Here is a 6327-nt window from a genome sequence, read left to right on the forward strand (position 1 = left end):
CGTGGCCGAACCTCCCAGTAGGCCTTGGCCTCGCCCGCAGGAATGGGGCTTGCAGACACAGCGAGCGCCCGCCTCGCCCCCTAGTCACCCAGCCCCCCACCCGAGCAGCGTCGCCCGAAACTGCAGGTGTCCAAGCTTTTTCTCCAACTTTGCCCCAACTTCCGAGGGAGCAGAGGCGTCCATGGGCAGGCCGCTCTCGGCCCCGGGAGATTGCGTGAAAGCGCCCGGCCTTGCTGCCGCGGCCAGCCCGGAGGGGCACCAGCGTCGTGCACCTGGGGGCCTTTTACAGGCGCCGCACAGCCCTTCGCCGTGAGCCCTAAGAAGGATTCCTCCTCCGAGGCGGGACTCGCCAAAATCTTTGCCCACCCAGGAGAGGGGCCGAAGGCTGTGTTTTTATTTAGTTCCACTGAAGCAGAATCATTTGGAGATGTTACCTGTAACAGGTGTCTTGCAACTATAAGACAATCTGGCACATAGTAGGCACTTAATAAATGTTTGTTGAATTGATGTAGAAATACTTAACGAATGCTTTGACATAAACCTCAACAATATTTTAAAAATCGATGTTGCTTATTTTTGTTCGATGCTGAATACTGATACACCTGAATTATGTGTTTAATTCAAACCAATAAGCATTTACCAAGTACTTGCTAAGTGCCAGGTACTGCTCTAGACTAGACAATACAAGGACAAAAAACAAAACAAAACCAATCCTTGCTCTCAAGGAACTCACATTCTAATGAGGAAGACAACATGGAAACGATTATATACAAATGATAGATACAGGGTAGATGAATTGGTGGTAATCACGGAGGGAAAGCAGAAGGGAGAGTGAGAAAGGCTTCTGAGAGGGTGAGACTTTAGCTAGGACTTGAAGGAAGTCAAGTGGATAGGACAAAGATTTTTTTAGTTGTGGGGGACAGTGAAATGCAGGAAATTGGAGTGTCCTGTATGAGAAACAGCAAGGTAGTCAATGTTACTAGACGTGAGAGTAAGATGAGGGGAAGGTGTAAGAAGACTGGAAAATTAGGAAGGGGACAAGTTAGGGCTTTAAAAGCCAAACAGGATTTTATTTTTGATCCTGGAGTAAATAGGGAGCCGTTGGAGTTTATTGAATGGTGGTGTGATATGATAAGACCTAAGGTTTAGGCATATTAGCTGAGTAGAGGATGAATTGGCATGGGGAGCGACTTGAGGCAGGTAGACAAACCAGAAGTTTCAATAAATAAATAGTTCTTTTGAAGTATAATAAGGAGCTATTACATATATAAATACCTCTGAGGCTGATTCGTTGCTTCCTCATTGCATCCTTCATAAATACTTGTTTATATGTATTTAATGTACCCCCATTACCAAGTACAATGCGTGGATGATTATTGATTGATTGTTATATCTCCATTGCCCTAAAACTCTGATTCCTCAAAGAGTCTGGTATTTGGAGACAGCTAGGTAATAATGGTGAATACATCACTAGCTCTAGAGTCAGGAACACCAGAGTTCAGATAATTTACTAGCTATGTGATCCTGGGCAAGTCAAAATCTCTGCCAGTTTCCTCATCTGTAAAATAGGGGTATAATAACACTTATTAACAGTGTTGTTGTGTGGTCAAAATTAGATGATATTTGTAAAGTGCTTTGTATACCTAAAGCCCTATATAAAAGTTAGCCGTCATTATTCTGCACCAATGGTGAAAATGGGCACAGGAAATCATGGGTAGTACAGATAAGTTATACCCAGTTTCAGGGTAGAGTGTTTTAGCTGCTCCTAGTAAAACAAATACAGCTTTAAACCCCATCAGTTTATTCTCTACCAACAGACCTGGAACTGTATATCAAATAGCAAAACTTTTTATTTGGTACAAAATAGCAAAGTCAATGACCAGGAAAATACCCCTTTATAGAAAGAGGTAGAGTCTCCTGCAGATTGTCATACTGATGCAAGAGGTCATATTTCCTCTAGCCACCATCCCCTCCAGCCCTCCTACCTCCAACAACTCATGAGCTGTGATCCCTGTATTACATGACAGCAGGTACCTCCATGTGGTAGGAGCAGCATCTGCTCCAAGTAGGCTAAGCTATTAGATTTCCCCTCAAGAGCAACGAAAATATCTTCAAGATTTAATGGTCTTGAAGACCAACGTTGAACCTTTAATATAGTTTCCTTGTAACCTATGTATAAAAGCCCAGTAAAGGAGGAGGGCAACTGTATATCATCGTGGCAAATGGGGAGGCAAGGGACCTGCATCTAAATATATCAATGTTATAACCATCCTGAATACCCTTCAATGCTATTAAGTAAACTCCTTTTTGTTAAATGTTATACAGTCTGCAAGTGTCTCATATTCCAGTCCTGAGCTGGAACCACTAGACAGGCCTGAGCAAAGCCTGGTCTATCTACAGGAAGCCATCTGTATCTCCCTGATGCTGACTACACCTCGCTGCTATTGCATTGTACTTGAACAGCTACGTATCTCTCTTTTTCCAAAACTACCCAGAAAAGCTGCTGTTGTCATCTGTTGGGGTGTGCTGGTAAATTTTTAACATTTCTCAAAAAAAAAGTACATGTTTTTAAATTTAATCTGCATTATTAACATTTTCTTAAATCTTGGACAATAAATCAAGTCCTGATTTGTAGCATTTGCCAGTTTCTAAGGCTCTGCTTATCCCCCTAAATACCCAACCAGGATCTCATGAGCCTTTTCAGCGGTCTTCAGCACACCCCTCTTTTTCTATGCTGTTTCTCCGAGCTGCAGCAGCCATGGAATTCTAGGGCTTCTTCCTCAAGAGTAGTATAACTTTCTCTTGTGAGACTACTCATGCCTTGAGCTAATTAACACATTTCAGATCATTTGTTAGTAAGGACCACATCTACAAAGTCAACCTGGCAGCAAAATCCTTCATCTTAAGATATTTCTTTTCCAACCAACTCACACTGTCCTCCCCTAAGGAATTCCCCAATGATACCTTTGATAATTAGGTCAAGTAAAGTCAATGCCCTTCAATTCCTACTGTCTAGTACCAGAGCTATGAAAATTACCCAGAAATTCTGATTAAGCCTTAAGTAGGTACTTAACTTATTATAACTTTTACCTTAATGATCACATTATGTCAACACCTCCGTTAGATAGTTATTAAATTAAAAATCCCTCAATCTAAAAGGCTCAATCTGATAACTATTGGTCAACCACAGCTCAACACACTTTAAAAGAGAATTTTTAAAATGCAGAGTTGAAGTGTTTTGATCATGTTAATTATACATAATAAATTTAAAGAGAAAAATTAAATATTTCTCTAAATCTTCACATAAGAAACAGAAGATTTCAGAAATGACAGTTCAAAATCATGGTTTGATTAGAAATTTAGGAAGCCAGAGATGGTTTGGAAAAGCATTCATTAAAAATTTTGTTTTAATTTAGCACAAACTGAATGCACTGTGCAAGACCCCTAGGATACAAAGAAATACAAAGACCCTGCTTTTAAGGACCTTGCTAGGAAATATGTATACAGATTGAACCTATGAACTATCATATATGAGAAGTAAAAATCTGCTTGAATCAAAGTTCTGAAAAATTTGAGGAGGGAGACTTTTGCCTTTTGGTAGGCAGAAAGAAGGTTTTTATTGGAGGAGTTGGTAGCTGGAAAGAACCCACCCCCCACTACTCTTTCTCTCTATTGAATTTCTTCTTTCAAGGCCCAGGTCAAGTATGACTTCTTTGATAAATGTGAAATAGTTCAACAGTAGCACATGGGAATGGAAAGTGAGAGGGAAGGAAAGGATTCCAGGGATGTGACTGTAAGGCAGAAATGAGAGGACAAGATGAGAACAGAGATGTATATAATCTGGCTTAGCTAGTGAAAAGATAAATTTAACCCAAAACATTGAGGGCTTTGAATGCCAGGAATAGAAATTTATTCTTTATTCATTAAGCAGAAGGAGCCTAAAGTTTTAAAGTAGCCACAAGCAGTGTTTTAGGAAGATTATTTGGTCAGTGCTGTGAGAGATTGTTTGGAGATTGGAGAAGTACAAAGGCTGATTAAGAGGCTATTTTAATAGTTCAGTTGAACAGTGGGTGATGAGACAAGGGTCATTGCCTTTGGAATTGAAAGAAGGGGTCAGATGTGAGAGATATTGTAGATATAGGGATTCTTAACTTTTTTTTTTTTTTTGGTCACGGACCCTTTAGGCAAGTCTGAGGAAATATATGGACCCCTTCTCCGAGTAATGTTTTAAAATGTATAAATTAAAGTAAAAAGGATTACAAAGGAAGCCAATTATATTAAAATACAGTTATCAAAACATTAAAAAAAAAAGTAACAGACCCCCCGATTAAGAATCCCTATTGTAGAGATAGATTTGATAGGACTTGGCAACTGGTTGCATGTGTGGGAGGAGAGAGAGGAAAAAGTCAAAGCAGTAGGGCAGTATTTCATAATGCAATTAAATCTAGAGAGGCAGTGATAGAAAACAGAATTTTGGGACTGGAAAAAGATCATCTTCTAATTCATCTCATCTTTCCATTTTACAGAAAATAATACTGACATCCAGTAGATGTTCTGTAATTTGTATAAGGTTACATTGTGAATTAGTGGCAAAATCAGGACTACCCCCAGGACTCCTACAATTAGTACCTTTGCTCCTTGGATAACTTAGCTAGCAAAATAAACCCAAAGGCTTTTGCCTAATTACAAAATTGGGGTTTCTGTCTATTGACAGCACAGATATGGACATCAGAGAGTTTCAGAAATTCTTAGGAAAAGATAAGTTAATTAATTTAAATTCTTTGCATTTGTCCAAAAGCTTGTCCTCCCCTTATTGTCCATCCTGATGTTTGCTTGAGTTTTGTCAACAATTCTTCTTTTACAAAGTGATGCACAAATTGATTCATATTTGCATTTTCATTAGTACTGACTGGTAGTGCTCTGCACAGAATAGGTGCAAAATAAGTAATTTTTGAATAGATGAATGAATGAATGAATGAGTCACTAGGACCTATAAGCCTGATAATATTACTAAGTACTTTTCAGCTTCTGTTTTATCTTGCCTGAGCCCTGGGCTCCAAGTCACATTCCAGCTGGTTCTATGCTATGTTACCTCACAGGACCTACTTTTTAGCTTTTCTTTATATGCTTTCTTCCCCTATTAAACTCTAAGTTTCTTGAGGGCCTATCTTGCTTTCTTCTATTTGAATCCCCAACACTCAATATTCCTGGCACGTAATAAATGCTTGCTTAATGTTTTTTCTATCTGTATATTTATCTATTTATCTGTCATCTATCTATCTGCCTATTTCATCCACCAACTTTATAACACTTCATTAGACAAAATTTTAGATTAGCCTTCATCTTCCAACGTGCCAGAATAACAAAGTGTAATTCTTAGTATGTTTTAGAAAACAAATTATAATGGAATCACAAGATTTGATACCTAAAAAGAATGAAATAATTAATAGAGAACAGTGGTCCTCAGCCTTTGGAGATTCATGAACTGCTTGCTTGATCAGAGTTTAAAGGTCTGGGTTCATGGTAGTGAGGGTTCACTCTGTGCATACAGAAAGGTGTACAGAGGCAAAAAAAAAAAAGAGGATCTATTTCATTTTTAGAGATATCTGGAAATGAAAATTTCACAGCTTCATTTATCAATCTGTATCACAGGTTATTTGCCTTTATATTCTCAGGAAGTCCTTACTGTCTGAGCTTTAAGGTCTTTCTTCTTTAGAAATGGAGAATGCTTAACCATCTTTCCTAAAATAGCCCTTCATACATTCTAAGTCACTTATTAAACCTGAAGTCTTTTTTCTGAACAATTCCTAAAGATTTTTTTACCACTATTTGAAGGCCCAAGATATTTTAGGTTAATTTTTTTTTTTTTTTTTTTTACTAAACCGTTCAAACATTTTTTTTTTCTCTTCTGGACCTTTTCCAATTCAATGATCTTAAATGGAATACAGCGCTCTAATTAAGTTCTGACCAATGTGTATATGCTGAAATGATAACTTCCTAGCTCTTACATATCTTATTCCTATTGTGGGGCATTGTTAAACATGAACATAAGATTACTTTGGTGTCTTAATATTAATGCAGGATTTAGGACTTCATATTTTATTCTGAAACCAATCTCTATTATTCTTATTTGTTGAAAAAAGTTTAGCAGGTCCTTTTCTTCTCTTCCTAGCACACTTTCCATTTGGCAAAACACAAGAAAGCTTTCTCTCTGTTATCTTTGGCAAGAGATTTTCTTATCTCACGTTCTTTTCACCCAGTTAGAGGGATTGGATTTAATCCAGGAAATAAAAAGGGTTTTGTTTCCTTCCAAATGAATATCTCAAA

Source organism: Vombatus ursinus, unplaced genomic scaffold, assembly GCF_900497805.2.
Source record: "Vombatus ursinus unplaced genomic scaffold, bare-nosed wombat genome assembly UNPS02010788.1, whole genome shotgun sequence".
Taxonomy (NCBI): domain Eukaryota; kingdom Metazoa; phylum Chordata; class Mammalia; order Diprotodontia; family Vombatidae; genus Vombatus; species Vombatus ursinus.